Source organism: Struthio camelus, chromosome 9 (assembly GCF_040807025.1).
Source record: "Struthio camelus isolate bStrCam1 chromosome 9, bStrCam1.hap1, whole genome shotgun sequence".
NCBI lineage: Eukaryota > Metazoa > Chordata > Aves > Struthioniformes > Struthionidae > Struthio > Struthio camelus.
In genome coordinates this window covers 11,002,274-11,029,896 of record NC_090950.1, presented here as the reverse complement: position 1 = coordinate 11,029,896, position 27,623 = coordinate 11,002,274, and the positions used below count along the sequence as shown (strand labels likewise).

Genomic DNA, 27,623 nt, shown 5'->3' with positions numbered 1-27,623 from the left:
CCGCCCCCCTCCCCCGCCCCCTCCCCCCCCGGGGCTGGGCGCCGCCGAGGTGACCGTTAACGGCCCCGGCCCCGTCGCGCCGGTCGGTCCGGCCGCCCTCGGAGCGCCTCTTCTTTTGTAATTCCTCCCCCCTTCCCCCTCTTTCTCTTGACTACGTTTGTGAGACCCCAAAGGGACGCTTCGGCTGTAGTAACACTCCTTTTGAGTGAGTTCCCGCAGATCTGTGCCGTTTTGCGACATCCCCCCGCCAGTCCCAGGGTTTAAGTAGGTGGCAGTGAATTCCCTGTGGATATGGGACAAAAGTCTGAGAAAAATGATTACTACTGCTAATGACCACATGCAAAAGCACTAGTGAGGTCGCCTCAGCTGACTGAGGAGAGCAGCTGGAGGTTGATGCCAACTGCCATTTTAAGAAATGCCACTTTCCTCTTCCTGTCAAAGGAGCAGTCTGTGTAATTTAAATTAAAAGATAAAATAACCGTGCCGCCTCGTACAGTTAATGCAAGCTAAGTCATTTTGTAACTCACACCAAAACATTTGGCAACATTTATCTGACAACACAAAGTCTTTTCCCTGATGAACCTGACCCGTCTCTGCCGTCAGGATGGCATGTTTAATCCTACAGCTGATCATCTTTTGAACATCCCTATTTTTCACATATCCCTAAAACAGAGTTTAAAACTAATCCTGCAGCTTGGTGGAGTGCTGAAACTCAGCTCCTTTTTCACTCCTACTTTGACATGTCTGTGCAGGACCTCTGCAAGCAGGGGCCATCAAAGTAGAAAGATGCGGTGACACCAGACAACTCTCACCAGTGTTCATCACGAACTGCTCGAGCTTTTGCTGCGATTACAAGTCATTTCAGTGCGGTTTCGTTTACAGTCCCAGCTATTTCAGCCAGCTCCCACCTGCACTATCACACCCCTCTACCACCCAGTCGCCTTATCTGCATGGCCTGTGCTGTCCTGGGGTCATGATGACCAGAGATCACTGTTCTGTTAGTAATGGCTGGCAGCCAAATTTGCTTTCCTTGATACTGCGTATTCCCAGAGCCCACATGCCTAGCAAAAAGATTGGGCATAGTTTTCCTAGCTAGACTAGTACTCTTGTCCGACTGGTGTGATTGCAGTTGGATGTGCGCTGAAGCCCATCATCTTCTTGCCTTCTGAGAAAAGAAGTAGGAATTCACATAGTTTTGCCTGAGAGAGTCCCGGGTGTGTGACGATATCATCCTCGTGGTGTGGAGAGTGGTGGTCCATCTGCAGGGCAGAAAGTGGGAGCCTTAACCCGCTGCTGATCTTTAAGACACATAGCTAGAGATGCTCAGTAGCATGGTGAGTGGCCTCCTGACTGACAGCTGCACACCAAATACACAGAAGCTGCTGTTCTTCCCAGCTACCAGCATTACATTAGATTACAGCTAATTTATCATAAAGATTTTTTAAAAAAAAAAAGCAGTGCCAATCATCTGAAAAAGAATGTTTTACAGAAGAGTAAAAGACAAATTATGGGACCCCCAGATAGAGAACAACGAGACTTCTGATTGCTCTTACCTAGGTTGCTTCGGGGCATTGTAAGATTGCATTAAGCCCAACAGTAGTAGCACAAAAAATCTGGCCTATCACTACCCACAAAGCTGAATATATACTTCAGAGAAAAATCACCTCCATATGGGAACAATGATTTATGATGATGGCAAATGCTCACCAGGACAGTTACACTTCCATCTGCATCCAGAACAAAGTGCAATTCACAAAGGATTTGGAATTCAGGAACTTCCAATCTGTTCTCCATGTAATAAAAGGATTTAATTTTCTTCACAGAATCTTTTTGCTTCGGAAAGTAAAATACAGCTGTCTGTATACACAAAAGACATTTAAACTTTGTTAGAGATAAAATCATGCTATTTATAACATAAACAACAACATATGCATTCAAAGCTATTAATATCCTGAAAATTCCTCTGCATAAACCCCATCTATCTGTATTTTATGAAGATGAATTAGAGGAGACAAACTGAGTACTCACAAGGCAGAGCACTCAGGCTGCAACAATCACTACTGTCTTTGGGCTTATGGACAGTCCCACCATATCACTTCACCTGATATTTTCATCAGCTGGATCTACTTCCTCCTGTACACACCATTATGAATTCATAGTTCTCTGAATAGCAGAAATACTATTTCATATCAACAGAACTTGCTCTTCTGGCAACATCTTCAGCTGTCCTTACAGTAGAGTGAATTTCACTGACTACAAATTAATAAAGATTTTGGTGCACTAACCAAACTTTAGCTGTGAGGATGTATGGATGCTAAAGCGGTAAGCAAGCTCACTAACCTCCACCAACTGCTTCTGAGACAATCCGCTATTATATGTGGTCAGAACACTGTAATGTTCCTCTATCTGACCTCAATCCAAAGAGATAAGCTAGTAACCCAGATTACAGAAGACAGGTCGCTGTAAAATGCATCCCTACCCAGGGAGACTAGTATCAATTTTATGGTTTAGTTAGACTTTAAGTTGCTGATCCTAATTCTACATTACTTTAAGAAGGATAAAGTATATTCCAACTGTTCTGCTCGTATGTGTGTTGTGGGCAAACTCTGTCCCCTTGTTCTTTGGTATCTCACTGAGCTTCTCTTTGCCCCTGTTATGAGCAGGGGCTTGGGAAAACAGACGTTTGTCGACAAATATAATGTTATTGTGCAAGAGGGATGATCTATAAAGGAATAAACGATGAATACAAAAATCAAAGACATTAAGAAAAAAGGCATAAACACCCCATCCCTCTTTTTTTAAACTAGGATTATCAGGCTTTTTTCCAATGATGATAAGAGGTGTTACCAGTCTCTTCCTGAGAGTGAATTCACAAAGAAACAGCATCTAGTTATCGCTCTGAAGAACATCTCTTGTCTTTTAGGAAAGGCCTCAGCAACTAATAAGCAACTATTGAATTTGTTCTTAAAACTGATTCTTCATCTCTCATATGACCCTTTCAGCGAGTCAGAGCAATTAGAAGACCTTTTAATGTGTTCGTCTTCATTCCCTAGTCACAGAGTCAGAGCAATGACACATCCTTCAGTTTTCCAGAGACAGGCTGCATTCTCCAGTGGGAAATTCTGTAGAGAGAGTTTGGCTCAGGGCTGTCCAACAGACAAATGGTAACACACACAGTGCACAATCAGTTATATTTCACAGTATACAATACATTTCTTTTTTCAAGAAAAGTATAAGAATTAATCAGGAAGTAAAGCCAAAGACTTTACCCAAAATAACAAATTGATCCCAGGTACTACTTTTAAATGTTATGACAACAGTGGAGTTTCTACAGTGCCTCTGCATCGTGGCTCTGGACACCCAACTTGGTCGGAAGCTACAGCACAAAGTGTTTGCCTGAAAAGGACTTCGTGTGGCTCCACTGTCCCAGCTGAGAAGAGAAAGAAAGGACAGATTTAAGGAGGTTTTTTTTTTTTGGATAACATAGGAGGAGAAGAGGGGGTATGATGTTTTCAACTCTGCTAACGGTTTCTGTATTACTCTGCTGTCTTCCAGTGGATAGCCTGAAAAATAGAAGAGATAAAGAGAAAAAACTAATGGCAGCATATCAGCTAGATATCCGTCCCTTAGGGCTTCATATTTTACCAGTCTACATGTTTATTCAATACAGATACTCCTTAGGAAAGACATCTTAATTGATAGTCTTCGCACTTTACAGCAGGGGGATTACACTATATCTGAATTTTACTGGTAAATAAGAAGCTAAGATAAAAACAAAAAATAAGTGCTATACCAAATTTCATACCATATATTTAAGAGGAAATAGTAAACATAATGGATATTTATTTGAGGATCATTTTACCATAACTACATACTGTTAGACTGTACCAGATAGGAAATTTGTCCTCATGTACCTCTCATATCCAAGATTTAAGAATACTTGGGTTTCCTAGAAAGGTGCAAAGCACATTGCAAACTAAGTAACAAAGTTTGCTGAGAAACGACTGATTCATGTCACTGTCCTAATTAAAAATCACAGACAGGAAGCTGACTTGTTCTTTGAAATCACTCAAGCAATTGTACCTCTATACTAACATTTCATGCTCTGCGTCCCTTTAAAATTTTTAAAGCTTAGGCTGCAGATACAGTTTAGTAGTGCTCTTTGATGATGATTAGCAAGAACTCTGAGCTGGAGCTTTTAACTGTAAGGAGTTTCTGACATAGGAACCAGTTAAAGTAACGAAAGGGAACAAATGAAGGAAAGAGCAAAACAGAAAAAACGGCTGTTTCACACTGCCAAAACTCTTTCTAGCAACAACAGATTCAAGACAAAAATACTTTAAGTCTCATAGCACTGAGAGCTTTACATCTTGGGTTTTCCTTTCTTATCCTTAATCATCCCTGCCTTAGCTCAGCACCGTGTTTCTCTTATCTTTAAATCAGCCATGGATTATTAGCATCTCTCTCTACCGAGACAGAGTCTTTACAAGATTTGCAGAATAGCTTTTGATTTTTTTTCCAGAAGAGAGATTCCTGTGTTACAGCTATCTCCATTCTTGCAATTTAGATAGTTAGTGCACCATCCATTTTCATGTTTGCACAACTCGAGTCCAGTTTCTCAGGATTTGTAGTGTCCTGTATTTGTACCTCCTTCAACAGCATTGCATCGTCAGGAATTTTAACATGTAACAACTCAGGTTAATTCAGCCAGTGACATCTATCAAAGGAAGGCACATTGAAACTTGGGTTTCAGTCTCACATCATTTTACTGCCTAAGCGCAAGTGAGTGGAAAGAGAGAGAAGGCTGTCATTGTCCTTACACACAAGGCTGCAGTCTTGTCCTTAGAAGAGTGTTTCAGTCACTTCTAAGCTATAGCAGAGTCAAACTATGTGAAAACCTATTGACTTCTATTTGAAGTAATATTTGAATAAGCATAAAAATACGATATATTACTTCTAGGGCTACTTCTCCAATTTAACAGTTTGAGGCTGTATTTTTTTTTTTTTTAAACAGACAAGAGTTTTAGCAGTCTGAATCATTCTTTCCATGCCATTGTCAGACTGCGGCTGCAGCTGGGTTTCTCGGCTACCTTCCTGGCTGCCTTACAACGTCTTTACTCTCCATCTAGCAAAAGGAGATGCCCGTTCCTAGAAAGTACGACTTTCAGTTTGCTAATCACAGGCAAGATACTTTGTGTCTCATTCTCAGTGCTTTTAAGTATTTAAAGAAACTGCTGACAGTTCTGGAAGAAAACCCTTTGAAATCAGTTACTTATGCCTGCTTTTTGCCACCACATACCTGAAGCGTGATGTCGCCTTTTTCTCAGCTGCTGTGTGCATGTTTCTGCTTCATTCCAAATGCCATGTGATGCATCTAGCCAATGCCTGGCAAAATTAGCTCTCGCTTTACAGTTTTGAGTATCTTGATGACTCACATGTGTATTTTAACATTACATTCCTACAACCTCCTGGGATGCTAGTGTTGTCACTCACCAGATTACCTCAATGTGAGATTCATCAGGTCTTTTGATATCTTTTAATAATATCATAACCATTGGTGTGAATACAACGTCAAAGCTACTCACCTAGATTTCTGCACTTGTTCTACTGCATTACAGCATTTTCTGTTTGATAATAGGAGGATGCCTATTATCTTATTCATCATTGCTATATATACAGCTTCACAGCATTTAAATTTATCTCTGCAGGGAGTCACTCAGTTCAGCCCTCAAATACGCTATTTTGTAGCGTATCATGTTCAAGTTAAATGTCATGTTTTCACCTTTTGTTCTCAGGCGTAGCTTCCTGATGATATCCCACTCAGCCTCATCCGTTTCAGCAATAATCAAGCAATCAGTAATTAAAGTATATGGTCTCTAGGAACATTATCATGTATTTCATTATTTTTCCCCCTCTACTCTTTTACTGGTTGATTAAACCCCACATAAGTCCCTATGTTGTTTCAAGGGGGTATTAAATGGACATGGCAGAAGATGCCTTATTCACCTGTACTTGCCAATATTCCCCTTTCCTTTGCCTAGCATCATAAAAACCTTCCTTTGTTTATTTTTCTGAGTGCAGAGGATTGCTATTTGTGCATGGCTCGAACTTCCTGAATATAGACATATGTGATATCTGCTAGTAAATAACTAATCTTTCATTTGGAACTTCAGCTGGCTTAGTTGCAGGATTTTCTAAAATAGATTTGAACCTCTGAACAAATACAGCTTCTGCAGCTTCAACAGTTACTTTGGCCCATTACTCCCTCTTCCCTCCTTTTCCAAGCCCCACCGCCATACAACCGGAAGTGTACCAATCATAGGATTAAAATATGGGCATCTCACCCCAGCAGGGCCACATTTTGTCTCAACAAGGCCCTGCATGGTCACAAGAGGTGTGTGAGTGCGTGTCAGAATAAAAAAGACCAGTTAATCTCTGCAGTAATTTAGCAAGGATTGCTGAATATTTGTTATCTACAGCCATACAGTCAAAGACCAAGGCACATCAAAAACAACGTCCATGTGACATCAACTGGTGGGAAGGCTAAATAAAAGGCAGTTAGCTCTCTCTAAGCAAGTAAACCATAGTTTTTAACCAGTTTCAATGGAGTGGGAAACCTTTACAGAAGGACAAAGATGCTGTTCACCTCAGAAGTACCTAATTTACTTAAATGTAACAATTTATTCTGTAATTATAGTCTCTCCAATAGGAAAGAATCACTGTTTAACAACATTGTAGTTAGTTACCTACAAAGGTAGCTGTAGTACTTGTAGGGTTGGTACACCAGCTGCTTGCGCTTTTTCTGAATGTGCAGACAAGGGGTTGTATTTTGAAGAGAAAGAAGTTTGTACAGTCATTTTTTAAACAGAGAAATCACTGAAAGCAGCAGAAACCACATATATAAGTTTGCAGCTGAAATTTTTGAAAGAGGAAGTCTGCATGGGACCACACTCAGGAATGCATGCAATATAAATAGACTTTGTAAGTATGCTAAAAAATACCCATATCATGCACTGCTGATTTTTCCCCAGCAGAAAACTAAGTTTCCCATTTCCACTTTGCAGAGGTTTAGCAATCTTCTTTGTAGCCAAATTGCTTCATCATAGACATGTTCGCACAAGACCCAATGTGACCCGTAACTCATTTTGCTCAGCACCACTGGAAAGGGTGCTTGAATGACATTGACTTAATGTCTTATGACACATCATGCATCAGTTCTGAACAAAGTTTCTGTTCATAATCTACATTTTAAAGTAGCTATGAATAAGAAGATCCTACACTTACTTAGGAGCATAAATAAATGACTTAAACTCTAGCTTCTGTTATCACAATCTAAAATCTCTTCTACCGAGTACTGATTATGTTGATAATCAGCTATTACATTAATAATAGATTCCCATCCAGGTTTATTCCAAATTCAATTTCAAGTTTGAAGAGCACATATGAGACCCAGACAACTTCTCAAACAGCCTTAAAGCAGTGTTAAATATTAAGGCTCTTTGACTGCCCTTATAAATCACCAGGTTTGCCCTGCTTTGCCTCCCCACATAGCAGCCAGCAGCACAGGGCCATGTGATGGAAACAGAGGCAGAGAGAGCACCCATGTTTGCCTCTTTAGTAGGTGTGCTGTTTTGCTAGTTTGTTATTTCACTGATTTAAAGCTCCATTCAGTAGTTTTCCACTAGCATTAACCTCTGAAAAGAAATTCTACCAAAGGGCTTAATAGTCCTCCAAAACACAGGTCTCAGGAATTGTTTGAAGTGCAAATAAAAGCAATGATATATATTCAGACAACTCAGATGAAAGTACAAATGCCCTATAAGTAAGCAGGTGCTTAAAACAAGCAAAGACCTCAAAAACAGCCCTCAGAATAACTGCATACATACACAACTACTCTCCAGTATCATTTATGAGACCGAACCAGCTCCTTCTGTCTCCCTGGAATAGGACAAGCCATTCTTGTAACACTTCATTAGTTTCTAAGAGTAGCCAAGGTCCAGCTGCTCTGTCTAGCAAAGCAGCACAGCTGCCTTCACTCAGTCCAAAGGAGCTAAGGAGAGAAGAAAAAAATGCAACATGCCCCACTCAAGAGCTCCATTCCCAGGGTCTCACAAACCTGACTAGAATCAGGATTGCAAATTTTAACAGATCCCTTGGGAGCAGCAATCGGCTTCCTAGGCAACCACAGCAGCCACATGCTTCGTTATTTACATAGTGACATTGGGGGGGGGGCCGCACACAGGAGAAGGAGATGAAAATGCCCTTGTACATTCACGTGAGGGTTTCCTAGTTCATGAGTTCTTCCTGCAAGCTGCGATTGTTTTGTTAAATTCAGACTCAACTTGCTAAAGTGGTAGGCGAAGTTACTCAGAGCAACGGCTTTCTAGCCTTCCACCACTGGAAGATATGGAAGTGGACGGTCAGATGCTAGCAAAGCTGGCTTTAAAGTATCTGCCTGTTTTCCTGCAGTAGAGGAACTCTTGGATGCCTTGTTGGGGAAGATATCTGACCCCTCTGGTAGACAGAACTGAAAATTTGTCCATGAAACCAAGTGAATTTTAAACACATTAGGGATTCTACACACTCAGGGCAAGGGAGGACCTCAGCACTGGAATTATAACTATCAACTACTCAGTTTCCGCATTCTCTGATACACTTCAGCCCTGCTCATGAGAGGCCCCAATGAGATATGGGAAGAGGTGGCTGTTCCTTCCAATCATTGTCCTTCTGTTAAAGTCAACACCAAGGACGCCCCATAGCAAAATATCTGTGCCACACTAACGTATTTCTATTAAAATGTAAGAAATACCTTAGGACACTTAATGGAGATACAGATAAGTTCATGTTGACATACAACTACTACTCATTCCATACCTCTGGCACCATAAAAACCTCACATAGAACAGCAAATGTTTCCTGTTGGTCTCCTTAGCCTATAGTCAGGAACACTGGTTTGCATTAAACCCGGTAGGTATAGATGCATTTGGCATACTGACCTGATATTCCATCATACAGGAATGTAAATAAATATAGATATGTGAATGTGTCGTAAAGACACCATTTGAATGAAGATAATAAATCATTGTATTACTTGAAATATAAGGAACACCAAATAATTTGATGAGGAGCTCTCTTCCTATTTCTGTGAAGAAATCAATTGGCTGAGGATACAGGACATGTATAGCCTGGAGCTGTATCCTAGTTTAAGTAAAGATGAATAGCACAGTTAAGACTCACCTTCTCAGACTTAATCCTTACACCTTAAAATTAACACTGGCTGTGATATATTGTGAATCAATGAAAGGCTTCTCCTACACATGTACATACTGTTGCATCAGGTAAGCTTTCAGCATGAACACAAACACTTACAATTGTACCCAGGTAAGAGTAGCAGTGTATTAAACAGAAAGCCAGTCACTTCAACATAATTTTTTTAAATCCTATTTAAGAACATCCAGGTCAGAAGTACACCTCTTTAAGGCCTTGCTCCTGCAGCCTGAACACATATGTTCATTCTGCAGTCTCCTTCACTATTAATAAACATAAGGCATCTCTCCAGAGTTGTAGGGGTAAAAAAACTAGGGTTTCACACACAGAATGTGAATGAGTAGTGTAGCATTTTCTCATAGTGAGAGAGGAAGTGGCAGAGTATGGTTAAGATGGGTTTCTGTTTCTATTCCTATGTAGGGTGAACATTTTAAATACTAGTTTCCTCATTCCTTTTTTAGGATGCTAAGCAAATGAACAAAGCCAACAACCTTAGGTGCTGTTCAAACTCTAACAAAACTTGCTTTCAAACAAGGAAAAGTAAAAACGCGTTGATATTCCATCTAGCCCAGATGAGCCTACTGTTAACACCAGTGATGAGCAGGCAAAGTATAGTATTCCAGGAAGTTACAGACAAGGAAAACGCAATTGCAACAGTGCCCAATTCATTTCAGATCATTCCAGCCTCTCCTGTTCTCCTACAGATCCTTACACAGTACAGTCTGGGAAAAATCCCATTCATAAGGATTCTGTAGCCAGCCAATTCCTAATCCTTTCCTTTTTTTCACAAGACCAGAGTACTTGGCTTTTCCACACATGCTTTTCATATACTGCACAGCTGAAATCTCAGGGATCCAAGCCAGATCTTCATCAGCATTAGGTTTTGACAGTTTAACTGAAAGAGAACAAAGACTGTTAAACAAAAATAGGAAGTGAAAGTAAACACACACTCATTCAGACACATGGACGTTTAGGAAATAAGTTCTAGATCACAGTAAGTTTAAACAGAGGTGATGGACCAGACCCTGGACCTTCTATATTAGGCATTTTGCATTGCTTAGGCAGCTCAGAGAAGCCGGGATGCTAGCAAGCAGGACCTCTCCCAGAAGAGGGAAACTCCTAAGACCATTCCCAGTATCATTTTTCCTAGTAGAGAAAATAGCCAGTCCAATCCTAGCAGGTAAAGCCCTAGGTAGGCTTTTTTTTTTTTTCTCACCAGAAGATGAACCAGGCAAATCCAAGGATCATAATTTGGAAAGATGTTTTCAGTTGGAAAGTTTCCATTCAGATTTTGGTAAGAACTCAGTAGCATGTTACTAGATCCTCACATCATAAGAATCATTGCTTTCCTGAAATCTAGCTACCTCTCAAAGCTGCCTCCATAACCCTTGCTTAAGACTCCTCTTCTTTGTTATTGAAATACCATTTAGCACCACATATTACATACAGGGACAATTCTACTACCTTCAGTACCACTACTGAAGATTTATAGCAGCATAATCCAGATTAGAAAGAGGTGTACTGACCTCAGGGTTTTGAAATCCGGTTATCAAACCCTCTGTTATTGGTGACTTGTTTAGTGCATACCCCATTCACCATGCTCTTATACTGCAGCTGCAGACTGTCAGAGTACAGCAGGACCAGCTGGTCCCTAGGGGACAGGGAGTGGAGGGCAACAAACCAGCCAGCAGGACAGAACCTCACCAGCCTGTGTCCCATCCCATTGCCCCCCCCCAAGCAGGGCAGGCCAAGCAGCGGTAGCCAGGTTCAACCAAGTGCCCAAATCCTAAGGAAAGTTCCTGGTGCTGAGGCAGGTTTGACATCAAGCCAGAAGGCCAATCTACAAGTCAAGGTCAGGCCTGGTGACCAGCAGGGGAAGACCCATGGTGGACCAGCCCTCTCCAGCTTAGCACAGGAAGGGAGTGAGGACCATGGGCTGAGCTTAAATAGGCTCCTGGGCCCACAGGCCCCGGGGGGGGAGGGTAGGGTGGGGATCTCAGCTGAGGCTGATCAGGGCCATTAAGGCCTCTGAGTGCCCTCGGGGCCCTGACACATACTTCTTTCCCATGTGAACCTCTGGCAATATTTCTTGTTTGTGGCAGTGTCCAATGGCTTCTTCCTCAGTGAATCGTGCTGCATATTAATCAGTTCTTTTAATATTCTCCAAATAGCATCACTGGCTCTCAACAAGCAGCTCTTAAGAGATTTCCACCGTCAGTTCAAATACGTGTGAAGAGTGCAAACAAAAAGCAAAAAGGCAAAGCACCAGGATACAAAGCTGAAATGCTTCACTACTTCAGGAGAACGATGCCTCCCCGCAGCTGAGGAGCCCCTACATGCAATAGGGTGGCAACAAAATCTGCTTTGATGCAGCTGACAATTGCTTGAAAAAAATCTGTAACTTTTGAAGTGCTCTATAAAATCATAGATGCTAAGAAGGCTACTTGGAGATTGTCCTTTATTGCATATGTCAAAAAGGGAAATGTAATACTTTTATTTTATATTTATATTTATAAATATTATATTTATATTTATATATTATATTATATATATTATATACATATAATATTATATTTATAAATATTATATTCATATTTATATTTTATTTTTATTTTTATAATATTTTTAGTATGTTAAGGATAGCATAATTTTTAGGCAAAAGAACTAATAATAGATCAAATAACAGTGGTAGAAATCACCAATGTCTGGCATGAACATAGAGTGTGTCAGCAGTCAATGTCCATGAAGAGTGCCTGCTAGTATAAATCATTTGTCATTGTCATTTGGAGAACTCACAATTTTTTTCAGAGAAAAATGTGACTTCTTTCTTTGGTTAGTTTTTACATACAGCTAACTAGCATGATTCAAGGGCAGGACGAGATCAAGAAAAAATGGGATGGTACTGAGTCAAGATGGTACTGAGTCAAGAATGTGAGAGAGAGAAATGAATTATGCAGTGTGTGTCGATTAAAAAAAAGAATATTTAATAACAGTCACCGCAGAGAATAGCTACATAACACAAATTGCAAGCATGAGCGTCATATTGCCCGTAATGAAAAGAATCAACCAAGCAATTGCCCAAATGCTTATTAGCTCAAGGATGTGTCTGAAAACAAACATATTCATATGAATGGAGCTGGCAGTAAGAAACTGATTAATCCCACAACCTCAAATGAAGAGTGACCCAGCTGCAGCAGCCTTAATAGATTTGTTTTCAGATACAGAAGAGAGAGAGGGAGAACGTTATTGCTGCTAGGCAGAAAAAATCTGCAGGCCCCTTTAAATATGCATTAGGGCTCGTACCTGAGCTATCGCAGCACCTACCCAGGGATCAAGGCCTGAGGGATCCATCAAACTGCTTGTCTCGGCGCAGCGCAATAAGGCGTACACGCCGCAGACCTTCCCAACCCGGCAGGCAGGCAGAGCGCGTGCACTCTCCTTTCAGGCTGCCACTGCCGCGTGCAAAGGGCTACAAACAGCTCCTGATGTGGAACCTCCTCCCCACGTTTGTGCTGTGGAAAAGCTGGGGTTTGGGTCCGGGTCCCAGCACTACACATTTATACACAATGAGAGCTGCAGCCCAAGTGCAGAGAAACTGGAGCTGCCTGACTCTATCTCGCTGGCAGTCATTTAAGCGAGCTCCCAGTGCTTGCACAGCTGCGGGAAACCGGGGGGCTATTTCCCTGACAGCACTGAAGTGAATAGCGTTTTCTGTTTTGAGATTTTCATTACCATTCTCCATTTCCAATAGTTTGATATTCCTCTCCAGCAGCTTGAAAATAAGATTAACCACTGAAGTTTGTCCTTCATTTTTGTCAGACACTGATGTTTTAAAACTAAATTTGAAATTGAAATAGCATATAAGTGTATATTTTCCAGTATGCAATGGTAGTCTTAGTAGATTCTTTGAGCTTTTAAAGTAGCGTGTATTGGTTGTGCTTATTTTGTGGGCTGATTTCCGATACGCAGGCAGGCCTCTGCCGTGTCCCCCAGTGCCCTCAGCGGGGTTATTTCAGGTTTACATCAGCATGACTAGCAGAAGGAGAACTAGCCCTCCTTTTAAAAGATAGACAGCAATGCATGTTTCCCATAAAAAACGTACCAGTTCTGACTGAGGAAAGCATTTTTACATTTAAATATATATTTGAGTTCCACTGAACTTCTGCTAAATTACGTACATGTTTAAAGGTTATTTTAAAAACAACTTGCTCTCAATTGGCATGAATCCAAAGCAAGTTAGCTCTTAAATGCAAAGCCAAATGGGAATTATGAAGATGATCTGAAGTATCTCAAAGGAAGTTAGCACCAGAGAGCCCAACTGTGTCAGCTTTTTCAGGTAAATTCTGGTACAGCTTTTTTTTCTGGTAAAGCCTTCAAGGGAGCGACCATATGCAATTGGGAAAAATAACAACTAAAATCAGACCTACGCAGGGCATGCTATGAAACTCAAACGTCTTCTTCTGGCTGCCTATACTTAAAAAAGTAAAATTATTGTTTAGGCCCTGGTCAGGTTTGTGCACTGAACCTTCCGTGAGTAAAGTGAGATTGCATTGTTTGTATGTGTTTATTGGATATTTTGCATGTGAGGAGCAAATGCTTTTTTTAAAACAGATTGTGAGACAAAACACGTTTCCCTAAGGGTATTGTGTCTAACTTTTAGAAGCCCCTATTTATAATGCATTAAAAGTACTTTTTCTTTTAGATGGTGCTACTCTAACGAATTAGAAAATCCCTTAGGGGCAGGGGATATTTAATAGCAGACTTTTAGTAAGTCTTCAAAATCCTGCACTGATTAATTTGTTGATTAAGTGTAGTAGCTTTCAGCCTCTTAATAGCTTTCTCATTTAAAATGGTAACTAGGCAGCAGATTCGATAAAATATATCTTTAGCCCAAAAAAGCAGCACCAGCAGTCTTGGGCAGTAGTAAACAGATGTTTTCCTTTCTCTCATGTACTTAATTACTTCTTCTCATCATAAATGTGCAATTCACAATCCAGTCACTGCAGGATTTGGTAGACTTTACGCCCTTGTGATCCTGGCTCTCATTATGTGACATTTTAAGATCTAATTTATCATAGCATTTGTCACAGTAGACAATATTGTGTTTACGCCTGTTTTGTTCTAAGCCAATAGGTGGATGGGGTCTTATACAACATGTAAGTGAGAAAGCTAATTTAACACTCCAGTTGCTCAGATAAATGCTTAATAAGGAACAGTCAGAGATTCTGTGTGTCTTTCCTACTCCCGATAAATGCAGAACGACAGTTTTCCTCTCTGGTTTTAAAGTTAAATGTTTCAGTTCTGAACAGAAGGAGGTAGGTAAGCAAGTAGCTTTGAGGACAAGAGGAAAACATTGCTATTCTGGACAATGAATGTCCCAAAGACTGAAAGCAGAATAGTTTGCATTGTAGCTATGACACTGCTGTCTCACTAATACACAAAGGGATGGCACACGGGCTCATACAGCTCTGACTGCGGCAAAGTAGCAGGGTTCCCAGTAGTGTTCCCATGGAGCTTGCATTAGAAATGAAGACTCATGGTGTGTTTAATCTCATCCCCTGAAAGACTTTGCTATGTGTCAGTTGGCAGCAGCACATGAAGATTAGAATAACAGTCTGGCAGAGTGGGTTTAAATTTGCACAGTTTAGAATAAACCAGCACCAAAAAAAAAAAAAACCTAAGAGAAATGGAAGAAGGATCAGACCTTAATCCACCAAACATAAAAGGAGTCGGAATTACAACGTCTCTGCCTTTTCTCAGCACATACTATTGTTACTACAGGACCAGCCTCCTCCTGTTGGGGATTGCAGCCCATATGGCACATGTGATTATGCCCTGCGCTCACCCTCAAAGTCAACAGAACATAGACACAAAGGCATTCGTAACTCAGCACCCTGATAAAACAGGGATGAGACCTGAGACTCAAATGAGCTAAAACTGTGGCTGCATGCTGAGAATTTACTTGCCTGAACTGAATGAGACAATTTCATTGCTTGCCTGCTTTAAAAAGTCTGAAAATGTTCAGATCAGACAGATTTGCCTGCAAGGGTGATTTTATCTTACACGATCCCAGGTAATGCCTCTGAAACATCTGTCCAACAAAGTTTCTCTCCAAAAATGCAGCATAACAAAAGACTGCGCTTAGCATTTCAGCCTTGTCTCTAATTATTTCAGTTTCTTTTGCGTGTTCCTCTCCTCTGACACAGCTTACACATGTAGCTGAGAGATTAATCTGGCAACGCAGAATTCTGCAGGGGTTAGCAGACTCCCGCACCTACGGCCTCTTGCAGAGCTCCAGCTTCAGGTCATTTGTAAGCTGCTGAAGAGCAGAAATACTAGTTAACACATGGTCCATCAGCTATTCCTTTATTTACCTATATCTTTAAGTTAACGAGCATTATAAGGAAAGAATTTAACTCAATCTTTATTCCTGTACATTTTAAGCACCTTTTAACACATTACCTTATCTCTTTCCTTCAGGGGTGTAATAAAGACTTTTAACTTGAAGGCTTTTCAAATACAAATGATGGCAAACATGTTTCAGCTCTATAATTGCTTCCTCTTTTTTGTCAAAACTGGTGACAGAACACTAGTCCCATATCTAGTCATGCTTATAATCAAATGCAGTGTCAAAATATTTTTTTTAGGCTAGTGATTCTTGTTACTCTTGGCAAACAACTGCTTCAGCATCAGCCAGTTATTCTGGCTGTGAATAACTCTGAAAAGTCTACATAAGGGTCCAGAATGATACGATATACTCTGCTTTCAGTTTTGCTTCTTGCTTTTTGTCTTTTGGTTTCCTTCATGAGACAACATTATAAGGGATCATTTACTATCACTGATTACAAAAATATTTTGTTTTCAGTCCACTGCTGCCTTTTATTTTGCTGGCCTTTTCAATTATCTCCAGATGGATTCTGCTAAAATGTTTTTAATTGTATCCATTTTGGTTAAAAAATATGAATAGGTGGAGTATCGTCATTACTGGAAAGAGTTCCATATCTTTTTCTTCTTGGCATTTTTTTTGCTCTTTAATATAACAGACTAATTGCCCTATTTGTTTTTTTAAAATGTAACAGTTCCTGCTGATACATCTTCTTCCTTCTGACTGTGTGGAATCAGCCAAGAGTCTGACCAAACCTGTAAGTGTAAAACTGTTCCAGGAAGTCTCAATGCAAAGGATTGCACTTACTGTAAGCAAACAGAGAACAACATAATTTGGTGGTGGCTTTTTTTTCCCTAGCATAAAAATTTCACTGGAGCTTTAGCAACAACTAACCACTCTGCTTTGGCTTCTCTTCACCTAGTTTTGACCGTACGCTGTAAAACTTGATGGTTAATATTTAAGGAAGCAGAGCCTTCTTACAGAGCCAATAATATCTTGTTGCTTCAAACATGAAATTAACTCTGCTGTGGGCTTAGCTTCCTTATGCAGCAAAGTGACTACTAAGTTTTGTTCCAGTCCTAGCACACCTAACTGGGCAGAATATCCTTCTAAAGCAGCTCATTTGCTTCTGGGACTCCAGCCACCGTCTCTCCATGATGCTGTAATGCCCCCTCTTCAAGCTTTTGCCAGGTTTGCTGTCTTTGCTTTTGTTGTTACTACACATCTAACGATGAAACTAGTGCCAGCGGCCTTCAGTTTGTTTTCATGTTCATACCACTGCAGGTAACACCCGCTGGGCACTGACACTTTTGCCTCTGAGCAGTCTCTGTGGGATGTATCTCTTCAAGCATCAAAAGTTGAGTTGTACATTCACAAAAATTGGCAGGAAGCTAACTTGGGAAATGAAAAGCCCTGTAGTGAAATATAGGGAAGAAGAAATTCTCCTCAGGGCAAAGTAGAGAAAGCCGTAATAATTTTCTTAAAAGCCAAGCCTTGACTGTCATGACTGTGAGAAGGCATGCTACCAGGAACAGCATTAGCTCCTGGATGGACGTTACTGCACAGGCTGCTTCCTGGTCATTCTGTCAAAATGGCAAAACCTTCACGGCACCACAGAGACCTGCTCTCGAAGTAGGCGGAGGAGATGTAAAAAGATGTAAGGCAGTCAGGACCCGCAAACAACATGCCGATCTTCAGATGCAGCAATGAAGACCCAAGTATTTAGATCGTGATGAAAGGTGCATGTTCCGCAGGAACAAGGCAGCAGTAGTACTGCTAGTAGTAGGGTACTACAGGGAGTTCAGTTCTTTACTCTTAGACAATGTTTTGGATTTCCAGCATACTTAAACTGCATCATATAATCTGAACGGTGTTCCCAGAAACTGCTCTCAAACTAAGCTCCACCATGGAAATTATTAGTAAAGTAATCAATACTTTTTACAGACTGTATCTGTCTTATTCATTGGTCATCTTGTTACAAGTCTGAATAAGATATATGAATCTCTCTCACATCTGCTGGTTTCTGGTGTGTCTGGAGAGAAATCCTAAGAGGTGAGTAACATCTGAGGTAAGGAAATGGACTGCTGTGTTGTGAATAAGTGACGCGTATGACAGAATTTGTGCTTATGACTTGAAACAAGCAGATCAAAACCATAATCATGGCAAAGATCCTTTCCACACCCGCAAGTGGTTGATTTTGTTTGTTTTCTACTGATTGACTAAAGCATCTTGGACTCTCAACCTTTATGCCATTATTAAAAGAAATGGATAATTTGATCAGCAGCTGTCAAGTTTCAGTAGCCACTTTGTTTGGGATTCTACTTCTAGGACAGGTAGAGGAACTGATGTGTCCTTCATTACTATGTATTAGACCTGCTTTGAGCAGGGGGCTAGACTAGATGACCTCTGCAGGAACTTCCAACCCAAATTATTCTATGATGCTATGATTCCTAGATACAGGAAGAAATGCTACAGGGAACTGTTGACAGCTAACCTGCATAGAGCTGGAGAATAAGAGGAAGACTATGAGTCTATTAGTCTGTCTTTAGTAAGCTGAAAGATTCAGGATACATCTTACAGGCAATAAATACAGAAGACCAAGGGGTGAACGGACACTGAGATAATATTCGACATCCGATTACCAGCAGCACATCCTTCAGATTATCCTAGCGTCTTCTTTGACTAGAAATACCAGGGAGTTGAGACCTGCTGTGTTTAAACAGCACTTTATGCTGGAAATTCTTCAGTATGAGGAAAACGTTTAGTACAGTAAGTATAACCCAGCTAAGGAAGTGACTAAACTAAGGAATTGATAATTCATGCCAAAAGGTGGAGGCTGAAATGAGGTTCTTAGCCGCTCTTTTCAGGGCCTTGAACTGGGACTAGCTCTCCCTTTAATATTTAATTGTGCCAGTTCCAGTAAAAAGAAGAGGGAGGTAACATTTGCCAAAGACAGGACGTATTATCAATATCAGAGAGGACTGAAATAACCCACAGAATGAAATGAAAGATCTTGGGGATGACAGCATAGAAACTTGATGATACGTAATAGCAAAGCATGCAAAGCCATGCATTTAAGGACTTGCAAACAGCTGGAAATGACTAAGGGGAAGGATCTGGCCATGCTGGCAAATCACAGGCACTGTGTAATGTATAGCAAAGGGGTGTGATGCAGCTGCACAAGAAATACAGCTCAATAAAAGACCATAATTTTTAGGGACTCTTTTGATATTTCTCTATCTGTTACCAGAGAGAGACCTGAATAGTCTACAGTTCCTCAGAATCAGCTCTTGAGTTTGTACATCCCTTTTTCTTTCCTATACAGGTAACAGCACATGAAAAGTGTTTGTGTGTGCCCAGAGGGTGAGCAATGAAAAGAGAGGAAAGACAATGGAAACCCTGAAGCAACAATGTAAATTTGGGGGATGTTATTTTCTATTTGGATAAAGAGCCATTAATTCCAGAAATATGTCCAAATTCTGCCTTTGAAAGCTTTCAGCAACAGCAGTAGGTACCGTGCTGCTACAGTAAATGATTTAGAGGATATGACTGTAGGGATGGTAGGTAATGTTTTACCAGCTTCCCTTTCAGCAATGTTGGTATTTCTATGCTAGACCTACAGCAAAGATTCTGCATGCTTGAAATATTCAACAAATGTTGGTCACAAGCCATGAAAGCCAGAAGTAACAATTTTCTTAAATTGCATCATATTAATAAGTTCTATTACTTCTGCACTGAGAGTTTCTTATTTTATTATTATATAGGTTATTAACTATGTTAGCAGCAGGACATAACAAATGCAAAATACTTGTTCAAGAACACTACTGTTTTCAGCAGGGAATAATTAAGAATACATTTCAATAACATTTAGGATTCTAATGAATAAAAGATAACTCACGCAGGCAACTCAGCACTGCATAATTTTCTCCAAGGGAGTTAAAAAGCATGATGAGTGCCTGATTCATAAGGAAGCACTTCTGGGTGATATATTTCAATAGCAGACAAGGTGTGATCAAGGTTCAGGCAACACACGGGTTTGAAACTTCACCTTTCCTGCAGGAAGCCTTCAACAGGATGTCAGAATTCTTCAGCGTAATTCTCCTGAAAAACAGAAAACACCTCAGAGGGGTGGAATTTTAGAGCAAACAGCACATGCATAAAATGCAGAATCTTCCCCTTTCATTTAAGGAAGCACTGATTGCATTTTCCCAGCTGCATCTGAGTTGTAAACAAGCACTAAGCACAAACGTGCCCCCATCTCCACAGCAGCAACATAATGAAGGCAGTAAAGAATACGACAATCAGACTCTGGCTTTCGGATCCTGCTCCATTCCTCCAATTCTCCTAATTGCCAGATGCAGCTCTTTAGTTTTGTATCCTAAAATTGCATTGATTTTACTTCTTCTAGAAAGTAAACAAAAGTACTTTTGTTACTTCTAGAAGTAACAAAAAAGGACAAAAGTGTGTTTATGTGACATAGTCCATTCAGGACTGCCTGGCCAGTTTGTTTTAAACTTTGCTACTGACAGCAAGTGCAGGCTCTATTTTAATTGTCTAAATTACCTTGGATCCCACACCGCAACATGGGAACAGCTCAACTAGAAAAGTCTCCTACTTTGTTATTACTCCTCGTTTCCACTGGGATCCTATATGCCTTTTTGGGGGCGGGGGGGATGAGGGAGAAAATACAGAGAAAGAAAGCCCAAGAGCTGTGACTGTATAGAGTAGAGGCTTTAGGTAACCTGCATTGAAGAGACAGGCCGTCTGGGTCCACACACAGCGCTGCTCTTAAAACTGTAGATGTCAAAATTACTAGACATTTCTAACAAACAAAGCACAAATAAGATCGGTTTGTAGGTCTGGAGTTTTTCAGACGACTGTTTCCCAGCTGCTTTGGCTGAACACTGAAATCCAAATACTGAAGTCCAGTTACTGGCTTGGCATGGCCTCCTCCCTCTTCCTTCATGCAACTCAAGAACAGCTGAACAGGTTTTTCTGAATTTTCCAAAACTCCCCTTAAGGCTTGAACCAAACCTGAAGAATATTGTTTGTTCAGACGCGATACAACTGCCCTGCCTTACCAGCTGAAGAGACGGCAGCAGAGAGTCCTGCAAGGCGCTTTGGGCTTTTCAGGCCCACGTTAGCATCCGTGAGGTGACTGGGCACAGCTGGGCCTCTGGAGCCTCCATGAGGACTGAGGCTGTTCAGGGCTGCTGCACCGCCCTTGGAGGGAACAAGAGGCTTTGTGTGGCCTGTTTAATTGCCTGTAGAAAGAGAACAAGGATTTTTTTGCCAGTTTTTGTCAGTGTTGTTCAAAACGCATTTCAACTCATAAATTTGCCTGCCTGACAACCTGCTTTGTGCGTATACATGCAGAGATTGTAAATAACCAGTTTTGTTCCTGCTCCAAGTTGGGGTAAACTACAACAGAGCTAGATTTAAGGCAGCCTTATCTTTCTATCTCTGTGCTGTTACCAGAACTACAAAGGACAGACTAGTATTTGGCTAGGTCTGTTCCTAGGACATAAGGCTATAACGAAGGCTCCTCTGCCCCCCCGGGTACTTCCTTCCTCTTCCGTATAGCTCCCTTCCTAGAGCAAGTCCTTTCCCTTAGACCACTATCATGTCATATATAAATAGCTCGTTTTCCTTTGTTTTATTCTTGCTGCCACATGTCTTTCTCTTTCAATCCAATTTTTGCTTCCGCTCATTAGAGAGACTAAATTTCCGTGTCTGATTCTGTAAGTTTGATTTCCCTGGAAGACACTGACTATTTCATCCATGGTTAGTGTTCTGAATTTAAACTGCTGGTCTCCTAGCTCCGGGGCCTTCAGTTAGGTTATGTATTTAGGTGTTAGGTGATGCATTTATCAACTTTTCAAGTTTTAACAGATTCAGAGGAAAATTTGGAAATGTTATCAGAGCAAATCTTATGCTTAAAAGCAAGGGAGCAAGCCAAAATGGACCTATATGCAGTCATTTCTTAAATTATCAAGTGACATTTTTATGTTTAGAGTCAGTATTCTAGGTGCTGCTTGGCCAGCAGAGGTGTAATTAAAATGGTATTTGTGACACGGAAAGCAAAATCCTAGAAGTTGGTCTCCCTTACACATGCTCACTAACTGCTGTGATTTAGCCCGAGGAGTATGTGGTTGTGCTTTTACGTTAGAGCTTTTGAGGGTATATTTTAAACAGTAATCATGTGGTGGAGCTGTATCAGGCAATTCTAAATTGTAATATTGTCTTATCTCTAGCAGGCAGCCTCTACAACCAGCAGCAGGAAATGGGACATCAGCTGGCAGCTCTAAGTTCATGTTTGAAAGTCGGAGGCACATTTTGCAAGCCAGCTGTGACCTGGGTCTCGGGGGACAGAAAGCACACAGCAGTGCTCTGAATCCTAATGCGTGTATTGACTTCTCAGTGCCCTCTACACTGGCACCTATTTCCCTTCACACTCTAAGTCATTTACCTCGTGCTTGCAAATATGGCTAAGTCATCACAGTTCAGCTGAGACTTGGTGCTTTATTATACCCCAACCATGTATCTACAGCTCCCCCTTCTCCTCTGTTCTCTGAGCAGACAGAATTTCATTCCTGGAAGGAAGAATTAGACTAATCCAGTGAGGATGGTGAAAGAACCTCTTTGCTAACAACGGAGCTAGGTAGGCTCTCAATATTTCTCTAGTTTCTGAGAAATGCTATACAAGCACAGATCTTGAGACACAAGGTACTATAGGCCGAGCAATAACTTACTCGATATATCTATCTTTTATTTGACTAATCTAGGGAAATCACATGAGATTTGCCGCTCCTGGTGCAAGTGGTCTTTTGACCATTTCCGAGAGACATTTTCATGGGAATTTGTTACTACTCCTGAGAAGTGTTCTGCAAATCACAAACACAGAGAGGATGGTGAGAGAGAAGGATTCCACTGGAAACCAAGCAATTTCTCGAGCCTTACCTTGGCACAAATGAAGTCAGTATTTGGCCCTAAGCCTCTGTTTTAAGAATGTAAGTACAAACGTCTTTCTGAAAACAGCAGTTACAGTACTTCCCAGCAAATTAGGCAACATTCCAGGGCTGTGCTTGGTTTTACTGGAAATGATTCTTTAATTCATGGTAAATGAAGGGCTAAAAGTTATGACTGGGTCAAGAGACAGTAGGTCTGAGGTGCGCTTCAGGATGTAGATCAATATTCAGAAAAATTCAAAATAGACTCCTATCCAAGTGTCAGTGCCTATTTCCCTCATGAAATGAATAAAGTGCTGCTCTATTGGCAAACTCATTACTCACTACTTAGCAGATTCAGTAATGACTTTAGGCAAATGTGAATATTGACTCTGAAAGATCCTGGTAACTTATGCAGGAAATGAGTACAAATGACAATTTTCTTTTCTCATAACCCCTCAAAGGACCAATAGAGTAGAAAACAGGAACTCACAATTTGAGCAAATTGTTCTTCTAAAGGAGAACTGCTCTGAGAGTAGCGGGGTGGAAAGAGAAGCAGAAGAAAACTCTGTAAAGTTCCTTTCCTTGTTTATCATGTCTTTCTTTGAGAGGGGAGTAGAGGCTGTGTGAAAGTCAGAGAAGATAATACATTTCTAGTAATGTGCAGAGGTGGATGGACTGCACAGACTGCTACTTCCCTGCCACACCACTGATGGGGAAAAGCGTGAACCAGAGCTTCCTCCACGCGAATGCTAAGCTAAGCAAGGAGTAGAGGAAATACTCACAGGGAGACAGTATAAAACATGCTACTGTATAAAATGCAAATCGCATTTCATCAGCTGATGACCCTTATCTCGTTTAACAGCCTAAATAGCTATCTAGGCAGAGATGGGTTATTCCAAGACACAATGTAATGCCACTCCAGTTCTGATAGGTCAGAGCAGGTTCAAAGATCCCCACAAAAACAGATCAAACTGAATTTTGCTATCCCAAGAACCTTGCTGAGGTGCAGCACGTTTGAGGTGGCAGGGGGACAAGGCCAATGGTGCTTTGTGGAACAAAAATGGTCAATAGGGTTTGGGAGGAGAAGACACTATAAGGAGTCAGCATGATCTTGGGGGAAGTCTGAGGACAGGTGTGAACTGCAAAGAGTCAGTCAGTGACGTTTCAGACAAGAGCTCTCACAACAGCAAGGTCTGGGACTTTGTAGAAGGCTTTGAAAGACTTGGAAAAGTTAATTTCTTTCTCACGCCTGGAGGTCTGGGTTCCCTTCTATTCACTGCCAGCTCTGTGAGGAACAACTCCCACTCTCCACCAGCACTGGCCTGAGAGGAGCTGGGGCTTGCTTTGTAGGCTGAGGAGGAAATGGGGCTAGGAGGCATACTTCCGCCCCGTGTCCCAAAGTGCTCCCCAGTACCTCTCCCTCTCCTTCAGCAGAGACAAGGATTGTCTCCTCAGTTTGGGCTAATCCCATTCTCCTTCAGCAAAGGTAAGGGATGCCATCTCCCGCCACCCTGCACTGCCCACTTCTTTGGTAGTACTCCAAACTGGCAAAGTGATAAATTACTCAGTCTGATAACTCCTCCCCAAAAGTGTAAACTGCCCTGCTCCTTTTTTTAGTTTCAACTAAGAAGTTTCTCAGGAAGGTGAGGATAGTTTTTTTTTGTCATACCCCGATGGAGGAGGGAGCCAGGTCTTTGTGAAGACGCCAGCTCTGGAAGATAGATGTAGAAATGTCCTATTGCACTGTGGATATTTTAATGAGCTGTATTATATGTCTATAAAAGAGATGTCAGAATAAATTAGATGGGGCATACTGGTACTTTTCTTAAGAACACAATGGCACAATTGTCCTTTTCCTTCAAGAAAAAAGAACAGATGAAGTGATAACTTGCACTTTTTCAAGGCAGGTAATGAATGTCTCTTTGCAGCACAGTGCAGTTTCTGTTTAAAAGATTATGTACACCAGTGCTTTTCTGTGCTCAAGAAAGCTTAGAAAAAGCTGATAAAATTATAGGATGCTATGAAGTTTAAGAATAGCAGTGGCTATGGTTAAGGCTACTGCTGCTATTTAAAGTGCATGTGTATGATCAAAGACATTTTAGAGCTCTGAGATTCTCAGATGATTTATCTGCTGGGCAACTGGCACCTTTATAGTGATGAACTGATAGTCTGCTGTTTCAAACAATTGTCTTAAGCAGTAGGTTAGGGGATTAGTAGGTGCTAACATTTAAATCACCACATAAAGTTTGAATAAAAACCATCCCGAAAAGTTTCCCTTAAAAGTGGTCACTTGCAGAGAATTCAAAGTTTACTGGATGTGGTCCCTAGTGCAGGCTGCACTGTAACAAGTTAGCAGGCTTCAGCTAATTGATGCTTCTTGTGGCTCCTTGGACCCTAATAAAACTTGACATCCTTCTTTTAGCAGATCATCCGGGTGTCTTCACAGTTCTAATACTACCTGGGTTTCTTAAACCCCTTGATATTAATGTGATTACAGTAAACTGAGATCTATGTTACTATTTGTTATGCTTAATTGTTATCTGTCTTCTGAATACTCCACCAAAGTCCGGATGAAAGGGAAATACAATAGTTCGATCTCTTCCTTAATGAGACTGGTCCGGATAGCTAGCAAGACAGAAAAGGAAGTGAGAACCAGATTTCTGTCCGTTTTCCACAGCATTCCATTTAATTTCTCTGAAGCAGTAAAAAACTTTAAGAGTTGGCAAATCTGTGGGCACTCAACAGAGTACACAGTCATCAGACAAGGAAGGGTGAAGAAAAAACAGTAGTTTCTGAGTTCCTCTGAAATCCATCGTGATTTCACTGCAGTAAAAGAAATGCCATTCACTCAACAACTCTATTTTATGTTCTGTGCTGTAAGCAAAGCTAACTGAGAAGAAGCATTTCTGGAATAAAATGATTAGTGCAGCAGAGACAGTCTAGAAATGAACTGAACTGTCTTCAGAAATGTTGGATGGGGCTGTCATTTCACGATAGATTGAGGGAGGCCGCTCTGGAAGAAGCTGTTGCGTTTATGGCACCTGATGTAGTGCTGTGAGAGGAATGTGTTGCAAATCTTGGCCAGCGACCAGCGACCACTTTAACACTGGAAATGCAAAGACTATAATTTAATTTAGCTAAGGGGAAGCTAGAGGAAACAGTGTGACTTCTAAAAATAGTTGGTTTTTTTCTCATTTGATGCCGGTGGAACCCTGTTGTTTGCTTCAATTGCATTGAACAGTGAGTTTTAGAAACGAAACAATATGTGGGAATCTCCCTCCACCCTCCAACTTCCTTTGTAATTGGCTATCACTGCATGTGAATTTTAAAATGCCTGTTGAAGGTTACGGCATAGAAATTACTAAATGTGACTGCCTACGTGGTCTCCTAAAAGCCACTTCATTCATCACCGTTGTTTCATCTGTGTCGTTTCCTTTGCACACCAGCTAATGTTCCGCTATGTTTAAAAAAATCAAGCAACTCCACCCTATCTCTCACTGTTTCAGTGAACACAATTCTCTGATCATTTGCCTATGTTCTTTTTCTGTGTCTTAATTAGTGCACAAGCATGATAGCCCATTAATAGGAGTTAGGGGCAACCTTTTTGCATTTTTTTGAATGTATTAAGTTCAGTAACTTTTAGCATGCTGAAAATTTTGCCTAATAACTAAAGGCTGCCTGCTCTGCCTCCCAGTGGTTAGTGCCCTCCGCAGCACACTGCTGGGCTGAAGGGAACAAGGCGTCAGGGACCCCAGGCCCAAAGGGAGAGAGCATCGCACAAGCCCTCCCGCCAGGGCAGCTGCGGGCTCTCCTGCTGCCAGCTGCACACCTCCTTCCCACACTCCCTCCACGCTCCTGCTACTTACCAACCTTTTTTAAAAGGTGGGAGTTTTATGTGCTGTGCTCTGTGCAAACGGCCCATGATTTCTTTGTGGACTCCTGTTAGGGAGCGCTGGGTTAGTGAGATCCCGTGCCGGAAGGAGAGAACTTGTCCAAAACAAATAGCCTGTTGATCTTCAAAAGGCAGACACTGAGACCAGCAAAATAGCTGCAATACCTGTGAGCGGAAAGTACTTCAGTGACCACGTATGTGGTCCCCTGTAACCACTTCATGCATCCTTTCCTTCCCACCCCAGCCAGTGCTCAGCCATGCATAAAACAAACAACCGTCTCCACGTCTCCACCGTGTAGCAAGCTCTGCAGCCACAGCGCCTGCCTCCAGGCTGGCACGGCCCTGCCCAGGGACTGGCCGTGGTCGGCCCACAAGCAGCTTGCCAACTCAGTTCTCTGACTCATTCCTGCCCAAAAATATCTCGAGATTAGGCAAAAGGAAATTGTGTGCACTGTAGAAGCCACAAGCATCACCAGAGGCAAAACAACATGCCAGTAATCCTGACGCTTCTCTGATTTCTCTCTGATAAGAAAATATACTCAAAAATACCAACTAAAAAAAGGCAGCTTCTAGTGCAAATCGGCAAAACTCTGAGGATTAAAATTGTTCTAACTGGACAAAGTAATTTCAGAGGTAAGGCTTTTCCAGAGGCGTTTCTCTAGGCTAGAATTTGGTTAAACTTGTCTCTTTCCAGTCCAAGGGCTGATCATAACACTGATGTAGCATGCTTGTTTGCTTTTTGGAATAGCTTAAAAGGTGTTTATCATTATTAGCCTTTCTCTTTGTTGTACAACAAAGATCACCTTAACCAAATTATTATTAATACCGAAACAGCTTAGCTTGGACACTTTAGAACAACTTTCATTATTTGCATAAAATAATCACTTGCATTGAGGGCATTTTCACAACTCATTAATCCTGCTGGCTCACTGACCCCTGAAGCATAGCTCCCATACAGTGTGGTGTTCTCTGCCCTTGGTTTCCCAGTGCAGCTGGATTTAATCTTTTTTAACAGCTCTTCCAAGGTCTGATTTTTCTTCACCACTAGAGGGCAAGATGCGCCCATATAACTGCTTAAGAAAAGAACAAGTAAAAAATGTATCCAAACTGTTCATTTTAAAAGTACACA

The 27,623-nt window shown here is 41.2% G+C and overlaps 1 long non-coding RNA gene across 1 annotated transcript; it reads right to left on the bottom strand.

Annotated features, from left to right (window-relative positions):
* Positions 1–557: 557 nt before the first annotated feature.
* On the bottom strand, positions 558–26,885 carry LOC138068177 (uncharacterized). Its single transcript, XR_011142841.1, has 7 exons — positions 26,770–26,885; positions 26,473–26,659; positions 20,734–20,916; positions 12,592–19,753; positions 3,025–3,430; positions 1,708–1,857; positions 558–1,259 (listed from the first exon to the last, which is right to left on the bottom strand). It is a non-coding gene; the product is annotated as an uncharacterized lncRNA (long non-coding RNA).
* Positions 26,886–27,623: the final 738 nt, after the last annotated feature.